General features: G+C 46.3%; 1 long non-coding RNA gene across 2 annotated transcripts in view; it reads left to right on the top strand.

Annotated features, from left to right (window-relative positions):
* The window catches only part of LOC123605884, a 64,515-nt gene extending 41,469 nt beyond the window's left edge, over positions 1-23,046 (top strand). Inside the window, exons 2-5 of one of the 2 annotated variants that reach the window (XR_006715977.1) lie at positions 6,492-6,555; positions 13,389-13,563; positions 16,287-16,370; positions 18,799-23,046. This is a non-coding gene — a long non-coding RNA (uncharacterized LOC123605884). The remainder of the gene's footprint in view (positions 1-6,491; positions 6,556-13,388; positions 13,564-16,286; positions 16,371-18,798) is intronic. The other variant, XR_006715978.1, reaches the window with a different exon arrangement.
* Positions 23,047-23,999: the final 953 nt, after the last annotated feature.

Consider the following 23,999-nt stretch of genomic DNA (forward strand, 5'->3'; position numbering starts at 1 on the left):
TCCCTATTTCTCAAAGTTGGTAATGAATTCAAACATTTAAAAAAAAAACACTCTGGAGGCCAAACAAAACAACTCTGCAGGCAGATTGCACTAGCACCCACAGTTTGCAACTTCAGGCTGTATTTCTTTCTCGCAGGGAGCCACAGAGTACCCATCCACTGGACATTTCTGTCTTGTTGTCAACGAATCACTTGGCATTGACCCAGGAGTCAGATTAACCGGTTTAGAAATCCCAAGTCTGCCAGTCACTAGCTGCAGGAGCTCGAGCAGATCACATCACCTCTTGTGCCTCAGTTTCCTCATCTGCAAAGTGGCAGCCTGGGTAGATGACTTGTGAGCATCAGAGGCATGGTCCACAAACAGCTGGGTGTGCAGCAGGCGTCCAAGAAGTGAAAGCTCTCTACGCCATCCTCACTGGTTCACTTTGTTAGCGATTGTCAGCCTCCCGGGAACCCTAAAACAGGCAGGACTGAGTCTCTGAGCCCCTGGGGCCTGTGATAACTGAATCACAAGGTAAACATCGCCTGGTCAGGACCTTGTCAGGCTGCTTGCCATCCTTTCCTAGGGATGACCTGACCTTGAGATACCCTCCTTTCCAGTGTCTGCACACTGAAATAAATCACTGTTGGTTTGGTATTACAGGGTCCACAGTGCTGAGCGTTTAAAGGCAGGCACTTTGTCCCTGATTAAAAAGAAAAAAGTCACTCTTTCAGGGGCATCTGGGTGGCTCAGCCTGTTGAGCGTCTGATTTCGGTTCAGGTTATGATCTCACAGTTCCTGATTTCGAGCCCCCATTGGGCTCACTGCTGTCAGCGCAGAGCCCGCATTGGATCCTTTGTCCCCCACTCTCTCTGTCTCTCCCCTGCTCACACTCTCTGTCTCAGAAATAAGTAATCATTAAAAACAACAACAACAGGAAACCAATTTGACAATAAATTTCATATTAAAAAAAAAAAAAGACTCTTAACCATAGAGAACAGATTGAGGGTTGATGGAGGGTGGTTGGTGGGGGATGGGCTAGACGGGTGATGGGCACTAAGGAGGGCACCTGTTGTGATGGGTACTGGGTGTTGTATGTAAGTGATGAATCACTGAATTCTCCTGAAACCAATGCTATGCTCTATATTAACTAATTAGAATTTAAATAAAAATATGAAACAACAACAACAACAAAAACTTTTAAAAAATCACTCTTTAAAACGTAAACCCTGACACTCACTTCCCAGGCATTGGATCACAGTGTTATGGGGCTCCAGAAGGCATCCCGGGGTCTGCCGTTAGACTCACTGCAGCACATACGTTCATTTTTAATTCCCAGCCAGACACACGAAGACGGGAAGATACTGCCAAATATTGATCTTGCGAAATGAGACACAAATCAAGCTAATTCTGTCCACCCAGGTTCCATTCCCACAGGTGGGCTAGAACAGCTGACAGAGCCTGAGTCTTCCTTTTTTTTATATTTTTCACTCTCGGCCCACGGATCAATCTGAGAACACAGGCAACAGTGTAGATTCGATGAGCACGTTCTTACATGAATATGGGGAATATTCTTGTGCGCGTTTTGCCTGCTAGAAGGGAGACCGCATACCCACGTTTTGGAACTGAGGACTTTGAGCAAGCTACTTAACTCTCTGAGCCTTGGTTTTCTTATCTGTGAAATGAGCAAACAGTATTGCTGACCTCACTGATAAGAGGAATTCACAAAGGGTATGTGAACTGTTTAGGGCAGGGTTGCACTTAGTTGCTACACTGTGCCCTGCCCTGAGCTAAGCACTTTCCTTGGATTAACTAATTTAATCCTCCCAACACCCTTTGCATATGGATGACCATTAGCCTCATTGTACCACCAAGAAAAGGAAAACACAGGGAGGTGAGGAAAGTCACACAGCAAGCAGAGGGGAGAGCCAGGATTTGCATCCCGGGGTCTGGTCTCAGCGTGTGTAGTCTTAACTATAACAGGAAGGTAATTTATTTTCATAAATTACCACAGATTTATTTATCTGTTCAGCAAATATTAAAATAAGAAATAACTAAAAGTGGGCTGAATACTGTTTATAAATTTAAGTGCTGGATGTCCTATGGGCAGAACAAAGAGACCTGAAGATGGCCTGTGGAGCCAGGAAATAGCTTTTTGGTTGCATAACTGGCCAAGCCGGGAGGAGAATACAGAGATGTGGCTAGGATGGGGCTTCCACACCGATGGCATCAGAATCTCCCTGGAGGCTCGTTGAACCCAGCCCCACAGGAGAGCTGGGGTGGGGTCTCTACACTGGCATCTCTCCCTCTGCCCCTACCAAGCTCCCTGCCCCTTCTCCAGCTGGTCTGGGGAGCACACTGTGAGGGGAGGAAGCAAAGAAGGGGACAAAGTTAGAAATGGCTCAGGGAGACAAGACGGCAAGGCCAGAGGTCTCATTTCCTAGTGACTCCAACCCCTGAGGTCTGGGATAGTGTTCTCCCCATCCATTGGGCAAGAAAGGAAATCGGGCCTTAGAGCAGTGAATTTGCTTGCCACAAAGCTTTGCAGTGGGAGAGGCAGGATGCAAAGCCAGTTCCGGGATGAACGGAGAGCCTCCCCCAAGAGTCCCGGGGAGCCAGCCACAGGAAAGGAGGACCACGGCATGCGTCTCTGCCTCCTGGCACTCCATAGCACAGTCTCACGCCCACTTTCAGGTTCCTGAGAGCTGTGGTGCAGGCAAGCAGAGCTGAAGAAAACCAGCTCTGTCCATACTGCCCGCCCTGTCTAGGGCACTGCTCCTTCCCCAGGGCTCTCCCTGCGGGTGGTGTTTGGGAGCAGGATGCTCCGAACCTGGGATTGTTTTCCTGCTTCTCTCTGGCTCAGGAAGCCGAACAGCTCAAGAATTTCAGGGCAGGACAGATCCATTAAGAGTGTTGTAGGAGGGGGGACCTGGGCGGCTCAGTTGGGTAAGCACTGACTAGATTTCTGCTCAGGTCATGATCTCATGGTTCTGGGGATGGAGTCCTGTTCGGGCGCCGTGTGCTGTGCGCTGACAGTGCAGAGCCTGCTTGGGATTCTCTCTCTCCCTCTCTCTCTGCCCCTCCCCTGCACTCTCTCTCTCTAAGTAAATAAATAAACTTAAAAAAAAAAAAGAGTGTTGTACGAGGAACTAAAAACTGGGGAGGTGATAGGGGCACGGACAATATTACCCTTTGATCCTTACAGCCTTTTAATTCTGAGCTTCCAGAAAGGAGGCTGCTTTTGCTAAAATCATTATAATAATTCAAAATTTTCAATCTGCTTCAGTAAAAACAAGGCAAAACATTCACAGGATCAGACACTAATGGGTGCTCCAGGGGTTCACAGTCAATAACAGTAGTTACTGGGTTGGGGGGAGGGTTTCCTAAATGCTGTGCCAAATATTTTTTCTTCGTTATCTTATGTAGATCCCATGATTGGATCAATTGTTCTCAGGGGTGGATGTTTTGTTATGCTCATTTTACAGAGGGGGAAACTGAGGCTCCAAGGGATGGAGTACCTTGTCACACACACAGTTCACAGGGGCAGAGCAAGGCTTCAGGTGGAGCTGATGCCCAGTCCCCGTTCTAGTTTCCAAAAGCTGTAGAATCTTCCAAAGTTGCCATCCTCCTGTACCACACTCCTCTTTCTTCTCGCCTCCTCTAGAATTCAATGGCCGAAAGAGTGGGCCCACTGGAATCCGACCTGGACTGGAACCCACACTCCTTGGGCACATATGAGCTGTGACCTTGAGTATACACCCTTGAATTAAGCAAAACAGGGAATTTACTGGTGGTATAACTGAAGAACCCAGGAATATACCAGCTTTCAATTTGGTCTAACCCAGAGGCTCAGATCTGTTTTCTCCCTCTCCATCTCTTATGGCTATGCTTCCAGACTTTTGGATCGATTCTAGATGGGATTTCCCTTCACACAAGCAACATGGCTGCCACACTTTTTGCCCCACATCTTCCCAGGTTCCTGTTCATTAGGAAAGCGCCTCAGCCCTAGCAGTCCCAGTAAAGGTATGTTATGTTTCAGTGGTTCTAATGGGGCCTCTGCTGAATCCTGAGCCAATCCGTGGGGGTCAGAGGATCGTCATGAACTGACTGGCTTGGGCCGAGTCATGAGCTTTAAGTCTGAGTCGGGGATAGAACCGCCTCCCAAGCACATTTGCTGACAGTGGGGAAAGGGGTGGTTCTTCCAGGAAATTAGGGAAGAGTTAGCACAAGTCTGAATAGATTTCATACATGCTTGACAAAAGAGCAACTTCTCCATGCCTCAATTTCCCCTTCTGTAAAATGGGAATTATTGTAGAGTCTTAGCTCAGGGTGTTGTAACAAAATATCACAACCTGGGTGGCTTAAACAATAGAAATTTACCTCCTCCTAGTTGTGGAGGCTGGAAGTCCAAGATGAGGGTGTTAGTGTGGTTGGGTTCTGATGAGAGCTCCCTTCCTGGCTCAAGGGCAGCTAGCGTCTCACTGTGTCTTCACCTGGCCCTTCCTCCATGCACACACATGGAGGGGAAGAGTCCATGTTTCTTCCTCTTCTTGTAAGGACACTAATCTCATCATGGGCACCCCACTCTCATGACCTCATTGAACCTAGTTTCCTCCCACAGGCCCCATCTCCAAACACTATTGGGGGTTATGTCAACATATGAATTCGGGGTGAGGGGATACAATTCAGTCCATAGCTGTTAGCATTTACCCTATTCAGTTAATGTAAGAATTAAAAGATAATACTGTAAAGTTTCTTATAGCATTTGGCCCTTATTAAGTGCCAGTTAATAAATTGTAGCTTATAGATTATACATTTTTTGTTTTAATTATGTACAATGAAATTCATCTATTTTTATTTAACCAGTTAATTTATTTATTTAAGAGAGAGAGAGAGAGAGCGAGAGAGAGAGAGAGAGAGAGAGAGAGCACGAGTGGGGGAAGGGCAGAGAGTGAGAGGAGAGAGAATCGTAAGCAGGCTCCACGCTCAGTGCGGAGCCTGATGTGGAGCTTGATCCCAAGACCCAGGGATCGTGACCCGAGCTGAAATCAAGAGCTGGACGCTCAACCAACTGAGCCATCCAGGTGCCCCCAAATTCACCTATTTTAAATATAGCGCTTGATGAATTTCAGTAATTCTATGTGTCAGTGTAACCACCATCACAATCAGGATGTAGAGAGCGCCTTCACCACAGAAGCACCTTCCAGGACCTTTGCAGTTGGGCCTCTCCCGTGACCCCCAGCCCCAGGCAACCACTAACCTGCTTTAAGTCACTACAGTTATGCCTTTTTTTAGAATTTCATCTAAATGGAATCACAGAGCAGTTTTCTGTCTTTCGTGTTGGACTTCTTGCACTTAGCATAATGATGTTGAAATCCATTCATGTTGTTATTGTGTATTAATACTTTGTTCCTTTATATTGCTGTGTAGTATTCTAGTGCATGGATAGACCGCTGTTTTTTTAACTATTCGTAATTGATGGGACTCTTTCTAGTTTTTGATTATTGTGAACCAGATGCTAAGAGCAATCGTGTGCAGTTCTTTATGTGAACATATGTTTTCTAGACTATAAGATTTTTATGGCAGGTTGTCTGGTTTATTTCACAGTGTTCAGAAGATGTTTAAATGTTTAAAAATCATTTGTACCAATACCTGCTACAACATAAAAGCCAGACATGACATGATCCTACTTATATGGAATGTTGAGAATAGGCAAATGGATAGAGACAGAAAGTAGATGGGTAATTGCTTAGGGCTGGGAGACTGGGGGAAAATGGAGAATGCTTGCTCATAAGCTTTGCTCTAAAATTGATGTTGGTGATGGTTGCACAACTCTGAATATGCCAAAAATCACTGAATTGTACACTTTAAATTTTTTTTTTTTCAACGTTTATTTATTTTTGGGACAGAGAGAGACAGAGCATGAATGGGGGAGGGGCAGAGAGAGAGGGAGACACAGAATCGGAAACAGGCTCCAGGCTCCGAGCCATCAGCCCAGAGCCCGACGCGGGGCTCGAACTCACGGACCGCGAGATCGTGACCTGGCTGAAGTCGGACGCTTAACCGACTGCGCCACCCAGGCGCCCCAGAATTGTACACTTTAAATAGCCAAGCTATGCTGTGTGAATTCTATTTCAATAAAACTGTTAAAAATTATTGGTTAAACGAATAAAGGATGAAATAATTGGATGATTCCATGTATGAATGAGGACTCTTGTTTCCTGACTGTTTAATCACTCCAATACCCTTTGGTATTTATTTGTAATTCAGCACAGGTATTGGACATCTATTAAGTGCCAGATATGGTGCTAGGGGCAGAGGGTTCAAAGACAGAGGAGGCAAAGACACACACTCGAGAGACGGAAACAGACTAATTGCAGCTGCAGTAGCTAACACTGATACATCACTTGCAATGCTGCATTCACTTATATATTCTATATTCTGATTATAAATGTATGTGTGTATATATATATATATATATATTTTTTTTTTTTTTTACTTAATCTTCACAGCAATCTTGGAGGAAGGTACTAGCATTACTTGCACTCTTCAGATGGGAACACTGATACAGAGAGGGTGAGTAATTTGCCCATGGTTACCCAGTTAGTAAATGATGCTTCTGGACTTGAAGTCCAGGAAGCCTGGCTCTGTGTCCATGGCCCTGATCACTGTGCTCCACTGTCAATTCAGGGTGACAGTGCTCCAAGGGCAAAGGTCCCAGCCATGGCACAGTGTGAGAGCTGAGGGCACTGTCATGTCTCCCCTTGGGCTTGGGCTCTCAGCCCTGCATCAGCCTTTACACTTTCTCCCTTCCTCCCTTCCTCCCCACCTGGTCAGCCTCTGGCCCCGACCACACACTGCACACTGAAGAAGGGGCCCCGCCTCCCAGACCTACCTCTGACATCAAGTACTGCCTCATTACCTCTCTGTTTCTATTCCTCTCTCTTAACGGAACAGAAACCACTTGTTATGGACTGAATTGGGTGCTCCACAAATTCATATGTTGAAGTCCTAACTTCCAAAGACACTAGGTTTGGAGATAGGAACTTTGAAGAGCTAATTAAGGTTAAATGAGGTTATGGAGGGGAGGTTCCTGATCTAATAGGACTGGTGTCCTTATCAGAAGAGGGAGAGACACAGGGAAAAGGCCATGTGAAGACAGAGCAAGAAGGCAGCCGTCCGCAAGCCAGAAAGAGAGGCCTCACCAGAAACCAGCGCTGCCAGCACCTTGATCTTAGATTTCCAGCCTGCAGAACTGAAAAATAAATTTCTGTCATTTTAAGTCCCCCAGTCTGTGGTATTTTTTTATGGAAGCCCAAATCGACTAATACATCATGACATACCTCCTCCTCTCAGAGTGGAAGCAGGCCTGGCCCTGGCTGGGAGACACGGTGACCCTGGAGAGTAAAGGTCTGCAACATGGGCCCTTCTTGGAAATCCCACCAGACAGCATGTCTCGTCAAACCAGTGCTGTGCTGCCACTGGTTCACAGATACCCGAGAGCGGACTGTAAAATTTCAACAAACACGGTCATTATTAAAAAGTAAATTACATAAACATTTATTAAATAAATTATATTAAACATAAAGACAATAAATACTCAAAACCACCCCTTCCTAAGTATTTTACTACATTTTACTGTCGTGTATCTACACAGTGGGTAAACCATACAACCACACATCTCTTCCTAGATCCCCATTCAGGTACATCGCGTTGGTGGCATAAAAGAGGTCAATTTGCAGGTGTAGGTGTATTTGCACCACAGACATTGGCAAACACTTTAACTCAGAGCTTCATCTATTGTTTTGTTGATTGTCTCAACTTAAGAAAGTGATTGAGAAAATGTCAATAATCAGGTGCATCACGTATATAGTTGTTAAGTTGCAAATAGCACAAAAATCAAGGAAATATTCTTGAGGTAATCAAACACTGCTATCCAGTTCAGCAAAGAAGTCACTCATGCCACTGATGAAAACACGTCTTCACTGTTTCACTTCCATCTTACTCTGCAACATAAGCAAAATCATCAACCAGTCCGCCTGCTGGAGTTCCATCCATTTGTCAGTTGAAATTTTTGGCCAGATACTGATAGAGGAGGTGGGCAGAAATCAACAAAAGCATTTTGTGAAAATCATTTGCCAGTGTGGATGTACAATACTGTTTGTTTAACTTATACTAAATTGTGTAGTGTATTTATATACTCCAATTGCATAGTATGTTACATTTATTTATGCAAAATTTCATACTGTACATTACCAATATTAGTTACATGCACACTAAATATATAATATTTGCAAGTACACATATATATGTACATGTGCAAGTACATATATAGATATCTATGTACTTTTGGTGGGGGAGGAGAGGCATTTATTAGGCACGTAATTTTTTTTTTTTTAACTTTTATTCATTTTTGAGAGACAGAGCACAAGCAGGGGTGGGGCAGAGACAGGAGACACAAAATCTGAAGCAAGCTCCAGGCTCTGAGTTGTCAGCACAAAGCCTGGCTCAGGGCTCAAACCCACGAACTGTGAGATCATGACCTGAGCTGAAGTCGGACGCTTAATCGACTGAGCCACCCAGGCGCCCCAGGCACTTATTATTAAACATTCAGTTGCACACTGCTGTATTAAATCCTCCCTATTTGAGGCGACTGGGGACCAGGGAGTGGAATGTCTGCCCCAAGTCACATACCCGGGGCTCCTGACCCCCTACCCTGGGCTGCTGCTCCCACCTCATTCCAGCACCCTGGAAGTTACGGAAGGACAATCCAGAGAGACGGGAGGAGTCCCTAGGATCCCATCATTTCTATTTGTTCCTGAAATCCTCTTGGTGCCATACAAATAGAGCTAAGCCATAAATCCTAAGAGGTGCATAATTTCATTATTCTTATTATGCTTAATTAAAACAACGCTGAGCCTGGGTTAGTGATTAACTTTCTCTCCACCTCCCTCAGACTCCCATTAGGGTAATTTGTTTCTGAACCCTCTGAACAAACACAGGCCAAGATTTTGTTTTTCCTCTATTTTGGTTATCCTTTATGATTTTTTTTAACCCCTCAAGAGTGTGGCAGACTTTTGTCAAACTTATCCATCTTATTCTTTGAGATAAACCTTACTTGAGAAAATGGAAAGGAATGAAGGGCATGGCAGACTTTGGTTCAAAAACAGGTCTGACACCATTTAGGAAATGAATAGACCACCTACACACTGGGGAAAAAAAACAATCACATTACATATATCTGAGAAAAACAATTAGCATAAAAAGAATTCGTTAATGTCAATAATAAGACAGACAATCCAATTAAAAATGGACAAAAGGTGTGGGGAGCCTGGGTGGCTGTCAGCTGAGCATCTGACTCTTGATTTCAGCTCAGGTCATGATCCTAGCATTGTGAGACTGAGTGCCATGTGGGGCTCCATGATCAGCGTGGAGCCTGCTTAGGTCTCTCTCTCTCTCTCTCTCTCTCTCTCTCTCTCTCTCTCTCCCCCCCGCTTCCCCTCTCTCCCATTCATGCTCTCTCTCTCTCTCAAATAAAAATTTTTAAATATGGGCAAAATATTTGAACAAACACTTCACCAAAGAAGATGTACTATTGGCCAAGAGGCTCATGAAAAAGGTTCATTATCATTAGTCATTGGGAAAATGAAAAATTAAGCCACGGTGAGACAATGCTAGACACCCACTTCAATGCTTGAAGTTAAAGAGTTTAATTTCAAGTTAAAAATACTGGCCATACTAAATGATGGTGAGGACGGGGAACAAAAAATCTCATGTACTGCTGGTGGGAATGCCAAGTGGTCCAGATGCTTTGGGAAACCATATGGCCATTTCTCATTAAGACGGTGACCATACAATGCAGCAATTTACCCAAGAGAAATGAAAACGTATGTCCACATGAAACTTGTACCTGAATATTCACAGTAGCTTTATTTCTAACAGCCGACACAATCCAAGTGTCCATCAACAAACAAACGGATAAAGACACTGTGGTCTAATCATTTAATAGAATACTCCTCAGCACTAAAAAAAAGGAATATACTCTTGATATACACAGTAACATGGAGTAATCTCCAATAATTATGCTGAGCAAAAGAGCTAAGCATAAATGAGTACCTGCCATGATTCCATTTTACACCACATTCTAGAAAAAGCAAAAGTAGGGGTTCCCAGGGGCTGGAGTGAACAGACTACAGAGTAGCACAAGAGAAGTGTAAGGGGTGATGGAAAAGTTCCACACCTTACTTGGGTAACTTACTTCAACTGTATGTTGAACATGGGTGCATTTTATTATATGAAATTTATCCCTCAACAAAATTGATTCTAAAAGTACTAGCTGTGGAACCTTGGGCAAGTTAGTCTACTTTTCTGGGCCTCAGTTTCCTCATCTGTAAAATGATGATAATGACAGTTGCTACATCACAAGAATGAAAGAAAAGATACGCAAGCACTTAGAACATGGGTGTGCACAAGAATATTGGCTTGCTTTCTTTGTTGATTTTGGTTTTCATTACATTATAAATGGCCATATAATAAGTATCCCTTCGTTCATCCATTCAATAAATATTTAATAAGGACCTACTACATTCTAGGTGTTGTTCTAAGCACTTGAGATACATCAGTAATCAAAACGAAGAGTCTTGCCTTCTTGATATTTAAATTCTACTAAGAGAAGACAAACAGTAAGTAATAAAGATAATAAACAAATTATATATAAAGTTACAAGATAATAAATGCTGTGGGGGGAAAAACGAAAAAAGGGAATACGGTGACAGACAAGACTGTTGAGTCAGGGCTCATGCAGCCTGCGATTTTAAGTAGTATAGCCATAGGTTTTACTGAGTGGATGATGTTTGAGCAAAAAGTTGAAGGATACATACTTTGGAGGGAAAGGAAAAAATACAGGCAGGGAGGCAGGGAAGGAGGAATCATAATTTCCCGATGTGATCATTTGTCAACTAAAACTAAACCTGATGGGCATTAATTCTACAGGGTTGGGTTGGGGGATGGGGGCAGTCACGCTCTTTCTACTGTACCAGTTCGATGACACGGGAGCACAAACACGGAGAAGGCGATGAGTGAAGAATGGTTACGGATCACAGGCAAGGCACGTTGGCACACTGAACCCGAAACAACCAGATTCAAAAGTCACCTAGGCCACCTACCCACTAGCTACGTGACCTCTGGCATTCGACCTCTCAGAGCGATAACGGTCCCCGAAGAGTGCAAGAAGGATCAAAGAAGACAGCACGGGGACGAAGGTGCTGGCATGACTCCCGGGGGCTTTCTTCCTGAGCCCCCTCTGGATCTGCACGGCTGCCCCACCTTGCTCATCCTCCTCATCTGGCCACCGCAGCCCCGGAACGACAATTACTGCGCTGTTCTCTGCAGCCCCGCCGCTGCTTCCCCGACTTGCCAATTAGCATGGGTAATTTCAACACCTCTCCGACTAGATGATTTTAAATTCATATTCAATAATTTATGGAAATGAATGCTGGTATTTTCCCCTCTTTTTTTTTTTTTTTTTTTAAAGCACTTTAAAGAGACGGCCCAATCTTCTGACACTTGACACAGCTGATGAGCAATCTGCCCGGTGGCGGAGTGGTTCCACTTTTGCCGGAGCCCGGCCTCCCGGGGAGACCCAGGAGGAAAGAAAGCTTTCTAAAACATTTCAATTGTAAGTGGAGTTCATTAGTTTGGATCCCATTACAATAAATTATTAGCCACAGCTTTAAAGCTTAACAAAATGGACACCGCAATGATTAGAGTCTCCTCTGTTTGCACAAAGACCCTGTAATAAACCTACACTTGATGGTAAGAACAGCATATTGGCCTCAACCGAGCCAGTTATTTGCCCCAAAAGGGAAAGCCAAATTCAATTGTCAACACCCCCCACCCCCCGCCACCCCACCTTTTGACAAAAAAAGTAGGAGTTGGGTCTCTTCATTTCCTCAGAAGAACATTACCACTACGTCCCCGGGCAACTGTGATCATGGCAGGTGCCTGCTTAAAACTCGCCACAGTCTCTTATCACTCTGAGGAGAAAGTTCTGTCAAAGAATAATGTTCTGATGAGGAAAACACCACTCTTTTTTTCCTCCCAGTTCTATTGATAATCGACATATAACCTTATATTATTATATTCATTTTTTAAGTTTATTTATGTATTTTGAGAGAGAGAAGGGGAAGGGCAGAAAGAGAGAGGGAGAGAGAAAGGATCCCAGGCAGGTTGCAAGCTGTGAGCACAGGGCCCGGTGTGGGCCCAAACCCATGAACCATGAGATGATGACCTGAGCCAAAATCAAGAGTCAGTCGCTTAACCAACTTGAGCCACCAACATTGTATTAGTTTAAGGTGTACAACATAATGATATTTACATATATTACAAAACCATCACCACAGTAAGTTTAGGTAACATCATCCAGAACTTTGGCATCTTGTAACTAAAAGTTTGTACCTTCTAACCACCTTCACCCACTTCACCACCTCCCAGCTCCTGCTCTGGCAGCCATCAATGTGTTCACTGTTCCTGTAAGCTTGGTTCTTTTAGATTCCATGTATAAGTGAGATCATACAGTATTTGTCTTTCTCCGTCTGGATTATTTCACTTAACCTGATGCCCTCAAGGTCCTTGCATGTTGTCACAGATGGGAGAATTTTCTTCTTTTATATGGCTGCACAATATTCCATTGTGTGTGTGTGTGTAATACATATACATACACAATGTGTATATGTAGATACTCACAATGTATGTATACAATTGTGTATGTGTGTGTGTGTATATATATGTGTGTGTGTGTGTGTGTATATATATATACATATATATATATATATGCCACATTCTCTTTAACCATTCATTGGTAAATGGACACTAAGGTTTTATGTCTTGGCTATCATAAATAATGCTACAATGCACATGGGGGTGCCCTCAAGACAGTGATTTCTGAAAACCCAACTCTTACACTGATGAAGAATAAATATGTGTCAAACATTGATTTACTCATTAATGACAGAACTAGTGATATTGTAGAGCTGGTTCCAGCAGCATTTGATACAGTCCCTCACAAAAAGTGTACAGAAGTGAGTTTTAATTGACTTGCTCATCTTCCAAGCTGGAGGCAAAACTGACTAACGTCCTTCACAGTGAAGTGATCATCACTGGGGTTACCTTTTCTACGAGACAGAAAGCACTGGCTTCTCTGCAGAGGACAGCTATCTACAAGCGTATATGTAACCTCCCGGAGATCAGCCCCAGTCAGTTCATAGCAAAATCAAACAAAGGTACAATCCCACAGACAATTAAGTCATTCTTGGGTGGGCCTGGTAGATAATGCTCTAGTCTGACACTGAAAGAGTCTATAGTCTTCCTTTTTATCATATTTCTAAGTTTTGGACAATTTTTCTTAACAGTTCTAAGTCTTCAACATGGCGGACAAAATGAGCTTCCTCCTCTGCTCCTAGCCCTGTCGGTACTGCTGCCCGCCTGAGGCAAGTTCCTTCTCATTTCTGGACCACACAGCTGCTTCCTTGGATGGAATCACAGACTTCTCCCTTCCCCAGGTCTACTGTACTTGAGGTCTCTCAGGTAAGTCATTTCCTCAAGGGAATCTTCCTAACTCCCCTAGGCTAGGTTAGCCTTCCATAGGCCTAGTGGTTGAAAGTCTGGCTCCCTTACTGGAATAGAAACCTCCTGAGAGTAGGGGTGCTTCTGCTTGACTCGTCACTGGATACCTGGGGCAGAGCTAGAACCGGAGAGACTAAGGCAGAGGGTAAAGAGGGTGGCGGCACCCTTGGGTCATAGCCTAGGGCTCTCTCTGCTCAGGACCCAGAGACTCCGCACTTGGGGGTCTCGTGTCCAGTTGAGCCACCGACGTTCCAGGAAGTTCATGTGAGGGCAGGCTAACAGGTCACAGGGACACATGGGACCTCTCGGCCAGGTGGCCTCCCCCTTGCAAATGGGAGGGATGTGACTTACCTCCTTGGGCCCATCTCTCAATCTTATATTTGGGCTCTTGAGCAGAATCCAGGAAAGCAGTGTATTCTTCCCAGCACAAACTCAGGGTGACGCTCATGTGATTACGACTATGACAGATTGCGACGAGACACCACGGGATGATTGAGGGCTTCCTCTAATCACACCAATTGATATAAATTACTACGTCGGCCGCTCCGAGCGGCATCTGTGGGATTTACACCTCATTAGATCGGCGGTGACAGAGGAAGCAACAGGGTTGAGCCCTCCCCTCCTCAGGAGCAGTCTCTGTTCGGGGCAAACACGGAAAGTGGCAACGGGAGAGTAACATCAAAAACCTCCAGTGAACAATGGCAACAGAGCTGGACGAAATAGAGACTAAAATAGTCACAATTCTGCGTCTGGGGGTTTCTGATCTGAATCAGCTCTTTACACTTCTGTCAGACTCCTTCCTCCTTCTGTTCTTTCTGAAGTCACGCCAAAGCCCCAAGACCACAGAACCAGGTGGCCCGGGGAGAGCGCTGACAGGGACGCGACTCTGAGGTCTGGGGAGGCAACAGAGGCAGGAATCCAGCTTTGCTGGGGCCCATGCCAAGCACGGTTCCAACCTCCCATAATATCCACCGGCCGCCCTCGGTAAATAAACCATGGAAGGGAACGAACGTACAGCTGTGTGACAGACAGGGCTTCCAGACAGGCCCCCGGACCTCCAGCCGAGCCTCGGCCCCCTGGCAAGCCTCCCTCCTGAGCTGTGAGCAGTGCCGGGCCAGCTCCCTGCCAACCCTCCGGAGGCCCATAGGATACAAACAGGAAGGCAGGAAGCCAGAAAACCTGGATTTCCTTACGGGCTTCTAGAGGCAGAGGGGAGGAAGAGATGGGGGCGGGGTGGGGGGGGGTGGTGGGCAGGAGATGAAGCCAGGCCACTGATTTAGGCACACACATCAGAGCCAGGAACAAATCCCAGACTTGATTGCAGGGTCAGGAAGTTTTATGTCACAGTTATGTTTTAGCAGTGGTGGGTGTTTTGGTTTTTTTCCGGAAGTGGTCCCTGTTTAGACTGTGGGAGGACAACGTCAACAGGTGGATGTATCAGGTGATGGATGGGGACTAGGTCGCAGACAATAGCTCGGCTGATTACATCCGGCGGAACAGAAGTTATGCTCACCTAGAAGGTGCCTAGAGAGGATGCTCTCCCCGCCCTGCCCGGATGCCCTGTGCACACACCTGCAGTCAGAGCAGCTCATCAGAAACAACCGTGACACTCCAGGAAGGCCTTCTGCCAACTGGAACACACAGCCTGCCTGCAGGGCCGGCAGAGGAGCCCCGGGAAGCAGCCCTAATGATGACTGACGGGGCAGTAGGATGACTCAGGCGATGCTCCCTACTGTGCCCCAAATGTATCTACAAGGATAACCATCTTGATGCACACCGGGATGGTTTCACCCCTTCCCTGTCTTCCCTACTCCCTACCGGTGCTTCCTGGGATCACCTCCCAGAAGACTCACACTGCAGTATTTCTCTCCAGGTCTGCTTCCAGGAAAACCTAAACCAAAGCAGTGCCTTTGCAAAACTTACTAAGGGGCATCCATGGGTGGATGTGAGCTCAGGGGTGCAGAGCTTGGCAAGAAACCCTTCTCTGGTCTGAGTAAGTCCACATCGTGGTACTGATGGGCAGGTGATGTGTGGGCTGGATTTCAGACCCCACCCGACTCCTACTGTGCATCTCTGCCCGGGAAAGAGGCCCCTTGGCAGCCATTAGCATATTCATCACTTCTCTCTGCTTGGCTTCACGAAGGAACAATTTACCACTGATCTATTTTTGAGGCATATCGGAAATTCCAACACATACTCATGACAGTCTGAACATTCCTAGGAATTCAAGGAACAAACGGGGTGTGGAAGAAACAGAACAGGGCTTGAGCGTGAGTGCTCTGAGATCAAATCCTGCCTTTGCCACTTTGGGGCGACCATTTCAACTCTCTGCAGTTTTCATTTCTGCAACTGAAAGAGAGGACATGATTGCTTGGGGCATAAGGTTAGGAAGCAAACAACCAAACACGAGGGCAGTGTCTGGACACCAGAAGATGTCCTTTCACACTTAGCCCTCCTCGTTCCTCTTGCTGGACTTCTGAAGCAGTCAGGGCCTGACTGGGACCCATGGGCATGAGTCCCTGGGGCCCCCTGACATTCAGAACCAGGTCAGCCCCCAACTAGTGTTGAAGGCTCACTGCTGTTGAGGGCCAAGAGGTAAATACGTTAATGGAGAGGAGGCCACCGACCAGGTGGTGATGACAAACCTCACTGTCCCATCTGTCCTTGACCTCCTCCCACTGCAGGTTGGGCATGAGAACAGCTCCTTACTATTCCTTTGCTGAGTGAAGTGATGCATGAACCAAGGCCCCCGAGAGACCCCAAGCCAGGTGAGAGGACCAAGCCTTCCCTCTTTATTTCTTGACTCTTGTGCCCCCCGAGGGTAACATCCACAGCTGTCCCTGGGTTTCTTAGTAGGGCCTAGTGGGTTTGGCACAGCCACAGGTCTTCCTCACCTGGAGGTGCTGATTTGAACACAAGCAGCAGACCTCCTTACCTGAGTGCACACCCTGCCAGGCTTAGTGCCGCGACCAAGAGAAACCGCCAGTAAGACCTGTGAGAAATAAGACTTCCAGAAGCCTGGAGACCCCTCGAAAGTACCTCCTCCGGCTCCCCATATGCACAGCCACCCAGGCAAGGATGCTCTGTCCACTAGGACACACACACGCATATGCACACACACACACACACGCACAACAGACAACACGTGGCCACAGAGTCCGGCTCTCACAAACATGTTAGAGATCAGGAAAGAATAAAAGATGTGGGCCTAAAATATGCAAAGAAAAATATGCAAAATCAAAATGAATAAATGTGGGGAACCTGGGGGAGGCTCAGTCGGTTAAGCGTCTGACTTCAGCTCAGGTCTGGTCTCACTGTTTGTGACTTCAAGCCCCACCTCTGGCTCTGTGCTGACAGCTCGGAGCCTGGAGACTGCTTCCAATTCTGTGTCTCCCTCTCTCTGCCCCTACCCCACTCACACACTCTGTCTCTTTCTTTCTCTCTCTCAAAAATAAATAAACATTAAAAAATTAAAAAAAAAACAAAATGAATAAATGTTTCATTAAATGTCTACAGACACTGGGTCCACTGGGTTCACTATCGAGTTTTGTTTTCATAAAGATTTTATTACATCTGAAAGAAATTCATGATTTGGTTACCTTGTTTTGTGTGAACTTCTAAGGAGGCATGATGACTGCTTACAAAACATAGCCAACAGTAAATTAAATGAGTGACTGTTCATAGCCAAATAAGTTCAAAAGCAAATTCTAAAAATTATTTTTAAAATTGCAGGGATCATTGGGTGGCTCAGTCGGTTAAGCGTCTGACTTTGGCTCAGGTTATGACCTCACAGTTCCTGAGTTCATGCTCTGCATTAGGCTCTGTGCTGACAGCTCGGCACCTGGAGCCTGCTTTGGATTCTGTGTCTCCCTCTCTCTCTCCACCTCCCCAGCTCATGCTCGCACTCTGTCTCTGTCAAAAAGAAATAAACTTAAAAAAAAATTAGAAATGTTGCAGGCCACTGCACTCCTTTAAATAAATAAATGAATAAATCTCCATATTGATATGGATGCATTATGATATATAATATGCAATATGTATGTACATGTATGGTATGTATTATATAATATATATAAATTATATACATATGTGATAATGGTACATTATAAGGTTTGATCTAATATATCCTGTAGGGTCAGGTTCTAAAACTAAAAGTAACTAGAGCCAATAAACATCTTGAAATGGCTTGCTATATGTCAATAGTTACAACTATTGTTAGTTCTCAGGGAACTCTTTACTATTGTATACACCTTCCAGTGAGGACCCTATTATTTTTTTAACCCTGGATATGCAGACTTGAAAGTCAGTCACTGGTCACTAAAGATGTACACAAATAACATCTTCTTCCTTAGAATTAAGAGACTTCACGACCACCAACCCATAGGCCTTCCTCCCTCTGGCCTCTTATCCTACAGATAAACTGTTTCCTCCAGAGATTTCAGGAAGTAGGCTGAGTTCACAGGCAACTTAACCTCTTTTTACACATCTCTGAAATCTTACTGCTGAGCCCCTTAAGGTCCCCCCCACCTCCGCCGGAGCAGCCACCATGCATGTGCAAGCTATCGCGGCCACCCCATCTTCCAACCATGATTCTCAGAGGCTGCACCCTGTGGGCCCTCCACCACTGAAAGGCCCTCATTCCCCACAAAGCCACTTCCACCCCATCACAGTTTCTGCCAACCTCTTCAGAGCAAAAGATGCGAGGGGCCATTAAACACAGGCCATTAGCAGAGACTGAGCCGAGTGGCACCAGGGAAATCCCCTCACAGTGGGCATCCTTTAGACTTCGGTTTTCATGCCACTTCAAGAAGCAAATTGATTTCAAATGCACACTTTAGAGCCTCTTGCTTACCCCATCATCTCTCCAATTAAGGCAAAAGCCTCAGGGCAGCCGAAAATTCATTATGAGGAACCCACAGGCAGGCCTGGGTTGGAGGTGCCCTGGGCAGCTTCTGGGCCCAGGGAGATGCCGGCAGCGCGACTGGAGACAGATGGGTGCTGGATTTGTCGATGAATAATTCACACCCTCTGAGAGCCCTGCTGATAGTTGGCATCAAAGAAGAATTCTTTCCAAGCCTGGCCACTGTGCAGATGGGTGGGGGCTCCGGGGCAGAGGCCATGACAAGCTTGGGAGGGGGGTGGGAGTGGGGAGGGGAGAAGCTGCATCCACTGATTGTGCTTAGGACCCTCTTCCAGGATCTCCAGCAACAAACAAGCCACTTCCCCAGGATGGGTGGTGAGTGCTTGTTATCAACACGGCAAGCCACTCGGCCTGGCTCCCGGAGGGCTGTTGAATGAGGCAAGAGCCGATCTCTCTCCACCTCCTTGCAAAGCTTTGCTCCTTGATCTCCTCTACCTCCTGGTCCCAACCAGCCCTTAGGAAGTCACTGCTGGTCACATCTCACAGAATCACAGGCTCACAGAAGTACAGAACTCAATTGAAGAAGCATTAGGTGTGTATGATACGCCAGGCCCTGTGGTAGGGCAGGGGATACAGTGTAAACAAAATAACAAAAAACCCACATTCGCATGGAATTTACATTCCTTTGGACAAAATCACCATAAATCAGTATGATCTAGTCTCCTCTGCTGGAAGAAAAAAGAAAAGCGATTGAGGTCCAACTGTGGGTTTAATGCTGTGCTAGGAGCTTTATATTTCTCATTTAATTTTTTCCCCCAACCACCTGGAAAGATGAGATTATGACTCCCATTCTACAGGAGAAGAAATGGAGGCCCAGATAAGCTTAGTAAGATGCCCAAGGTCACAGAGCTAGTAGGTGAGAAATCCTGATCTGTCTTCACAGCAGGTGAAGTGCATCTATCAGGAAGCCTCCCCCCTTCTCTAGCTCATATAATCAGTCTCCCTTCATTTGTAACTGCGATGTTTAATAACTTTGTGAACCTGAGCGAGGGATGCAGTTTTCTCATCTGTAAACTGGGGTTGACAGCACCTATCTCCCCAGATTGTTGGGAAGATTAGAGGTGACCAGGCCTATAGACCCTTTGTCCAGAGGGTGATACTGATAAGTACTCAATACATGTGAGCCATCCTGAGTAGTAGTGGTGGTATTTTAATATTTGATTTGATATGAACAATCACACATAAGGAGAAAATGAAAAATTATAGGTGGCAAATAACCTTAATAAAAGAATAAAAGTATACTAAGTCAGAGAGACTTACTATGAGCACACTAAGTCAGACCTACAGAAGAAAAAAATGGTTGCTGTATTATGAATATCGTAGGTGTTCAGCAAGCTACTGCCTTCCGACTCTTCTTATCATAACCATAGGATATGGCCAGGAGGAATTCTGAATTGTTAGGTGTGCAGCCTGATCCCTCGTCCTATGCTGGCCATGATGACCTCAGGGAGTACTACCCAGAATGGCTATGGGTGACAGTGCCAGGGACGGATTTCTCAACCTACAGGGCTCGGCTCAGATACAATAAGTGCCATGGGCTCCTTGTTTAAGTACTGGCGATCTAGAGCCAGTCTTGGTTTAAGCTTAATACCACAGCCTCTTGTTTTCCTTATCCATGCAAAAGGCCGCAGGGTGATAAGCTATGCTCCTTTAGTGCCTTTCAAATACCTTTTCCACCTTTTGTTGTGTATCAGCTTTTGCTGCCTAACAACCCATGTTAAAACTGAAGTGTTTTCAAACCTCTATCATTTATTTAGCTCACAAGTCTTGGGCTGGCAGTGCGGGCTGGGCTCAGCCGGGTGGTTCTTTGGCAGGCCTCATTCTCAGGGCTACTGTCAGCTTCCAGAGAAGCTTGGGCAGGCTGGTCTATGGGGCCTCAGTGGGCACAGCTCATCTGGGCTTTATGTATCATCCCACAGGCTAAGCTGGACTTGTTCATACGATGGCAAAAGGGATCCGAGAGTTGCAAACTGTTTATGCATCACATGTGCAAACATCCTGGCAGTCCAAGCAGCTTGCTCTAAGTCCAGAGTCAGAGCCCGAGGGCATGGAAAATTACATGACAAAAAGGGCTGTGGGCACCAAAGGAAGGCATCCAACACACCAAGGAGCCTGGTAAAACCCTGCATTGTTCAGGATGTATTTGGATACAAGTAACAGAACCCTACCCATGTCAGTTTGACTTAAAAAAAGAAAAAAGGCAATTTACTGGCTTGGGTAATGGAATGATCCAGGGTTGAACTAGCTTCAGGAATGGCTGAACGCTGAGGTTGATATGATATCAGATCTCTCGCTCTCCCTCTCTTTCTCTCTCTTTTCTATCTCCTTCCTTCTTTCTCCCCATTTCTGCTTTCTTGTATAGGATATTCCTTTTCCAGGAAGATTTCACCCACATGATTGCAAAGATAAACATCAACAGCTCACAAATAGCTTCCTTCCAGTTTACCAGTTGAGAAGAAAAGCATCATTTCTAATAGCTTTGGTCAAAGTTCTGAAGAGGACTTTCATTGGCTGGCCACACATCTGCGCATCCCTGAACCAATAATTGTGGCCAGAGGTACAGATATTTTGATTGGCCAGACCTGGGCCCTGGGTCCAACCCTATGATAGAATTACAGGGTACAATCAGCCCTTAAGATAGGCAGGGAATACGCAGTATTATTACAGAGAAGGTCAGGAATGACTTCCCTGAGAGGATTCCAGACAGGTGACTCAGGTGATTATGGGAAGATGCTTAGGATGACAAGTTTTTTAAAATGCTCAAAAAATAAAACAAGAAAAGGTCTCCCAAGATAAAAGGCAATAAAGGTATTCTCCCAAAAGTGGGAGAAGAATGTGTTATATGGTTATATGTGTTACATGTTCTGGAAAGGCATCTCTGGTAGGCTTTTTACCTCTTGGTCAAAAATAACCCACTGCGACAGGCTTGACATGCTATGTTATCCATCTCTGGAATATGAAATCTCTCAGTTTATTGTTTCCTGGACTTTGCAAAAAGGGCCCTTCCTGCAAAACCTCCTCCAGGACGGTTTGGAAAATCCCAGAAGCCCTAGGCCTGGCATCCAAGATGCTACTGGAGAGGTATCCATTTCCTACTTCTCCTAACCTGGGAGGTCAGCAAACTTTTTCTGTTAAAAGCCAATTGTAAAGTATTTTAGCCTTTGTAGGCCAAGAGGCCAGCTCACAGCTATTTTGTAGGTATTTATAGAACAAGAGAGAGAACAAATTTGTACAAGTTCTTTTCAACCGCTTAAAATATATTTAAAAAATAAAAAATATAGTCCATTTGCAAAGCTGCACAGAAACAGGTGGCAGGATGGACTTGACCTTAGAGTGCCAGTTGGTCCATTCCTGCCCTAAGCCATCTAAAGTGGCAGGAGGGAAGACAGATACTGTAGGATCCAAATCAGAGCCACAGAGAGAAGGATGGAGGGAGGAAGGAAACCAGTGATGGTAGGTAGAGTCTGAGAGAGAGACTGAGGAAGTCTAGAGGGAGAAAGAGTACTCTTTTGGGGCAATGACCACAATAAAACAGTTACAGAGAGCAACAGAGTGAGGTTACGCAAGAGAGAACAGGAGAAGATTTGACAATATTTGCTGTGCTTTGCAATGAAATTCACAAAGGACTCCAGTGAATACTCAATTGCTTTTTGGTTACTGTGGTACTGGTACTGGGTTGTCTTCCCCTCCCTTTCTTTATATGATCCACACCTGAGTCTGGGGCCACAGCTTTACGTGGCTTTCTTTGAGCTACTTCCCAATATTTTATCTGGGTTAACACTCCTCTCCATCCCAGTCATCCCAAGTAATCTGGTTCCCTCACTCATCACATCCTTCCACCTGGGATACACTCTCCCCTCCCCAACCACCCTCCACTTGACCAACTCCTGTTTATCCTTTCTTCAGAGATCGTTCATAACTCCTGGAATCTCACTGCCCTGTATCCTCACCCTGCAAAAGCCTGAGTGCCTCTTGGGTTCCTCCCTTCAAAATGGGGCCACTCCTGCCTGTCCCTGTTGAAAGCAAGGCAAGGCAGAAGCACTTTTGCAAACTGTAAAGGGCTAGGCAGGTGGAAGCTGATATTTGGCCCATTTTTGGTCTTCTCTGTGTAATCCTCTCCAGGTGATACTTTCATGGTCCCTTCGAGCCAGATCTCCGCACGCACAGTGTTACTGGGAGGGGAATGATACGTCTGTGATTTGGGGATCTGCTTCTCCAAACAACAGTTTAGTCAGCTTGGGAGAAGGGGGAGAACGGGGTGGTGCTGACCTCTCCCTTAGAGCCTCCCCAAATTCCAAGTGATTGTTTTTACATATCAGGAAATTCTGAGTGTGCCATGCTCAATTAAAGACGCAGGTGTCTCTTCTCCCCAGCAGCTTCCAGGCTGCTACCTTCTCGAGCTCGGCTCAGAACTCCATCTGAACCTGCCTCCTATAAATCTTAAATAAAACAGCCCCCTCAGTCGACAGTAATTAAACAGAGACTCCGCCGCGGCGAGCTTGGCATCCACACCTGCCACTGGGATCCCCTTTCTCCAGGCACCTGCGCTCGGCGGCCATCCCACCCCACCCTCCCCCCCGGCCCGCTCGTGCGCACGCGCAGTCAGCTCGAGCGCGCGCCGCCGCCTCCGGCCGGCGCCCGAGGAACAGATGGAGCAATCATGCTCCTCATTCCGCCAGAAGGGCCCCGCTACTCTGGGGGGAGTTCTGTGGTTGTAAGACACATAATTAGACACGTCAGTGGACAATACGGCGGATTAGAGGGGGTGGGCTCGCATAAGGGAGAACAGGCATCCTCATTGATCTGCAGCGCGCCGAAACGCGCGGCGCTCCCACCCACGCCTGGCCCCGGGGGAGCAGGGGCACGGCGATCGCCTCCGGGTGGGGGGGGCCGCCTGCTGCCGCCGCGCCGTGGCTCTGCCGGCCCGCTCGAGCAGCGTGTGCCTTTGCTCTTCCTTGTTAAACACCGCGCCGGGCTGATTTCTGTGCAAAGGCTGCCAGTCCTGTGGACGTGTCACCTGTCAAGTGTCCAAGCTCTACACGGTGGCAGTGGGACCCGCCGCTGGCCCGGTAGGAGAGACAGCGACGGTTTCAGCTCACACAACCGCAGCACAGCCCTAGTCCCTGACTTCCCCGCCCCCGTCCCCCGGGGTGAATGCTTCCAGAAAAGCCCACTAGAGCAGACACGCGCTGGAATTCACCCGCCCCGCCTCAGAGGAGCCAGGTGAACTCAGGCCACTTCACCAGGCTCTACACAGGGCTGCACCTAATGAGGGGAAGAGCCGGGCCTCCAAGGGGAAGATGGGGTTTGCACCCTGCGCTGCCTTTTGGCTACATGGGTGACTGGCAAGTTACTGGGCCTCGGTCTCCTCTTCTTGTTTTGTGGGAATAACCTCCACCTCTCAGGCACTTGTGGGGTAAAGTATGTTTGAACTGATCTCCTTTGTGAAAATCAGAGACTCGTTCAGGGTAGTTTG

This window comes from Leopardus geoffroyi, chromosome A2, assembly GCF_018350155.1.
Source record: "Leopardus geoffroyi isolate Oge1 chromosome A2, O.geoffroyi_Oge1_pat1.0, whole genome shotgun sequence".
Classification (NCBI taxonomy): domain Eukaryota; kingdom Metazoa; phylum Chordata; class Mammalia; order Carnivora; family Felidae; genus Leopardus; species Leopardus geoffroyi.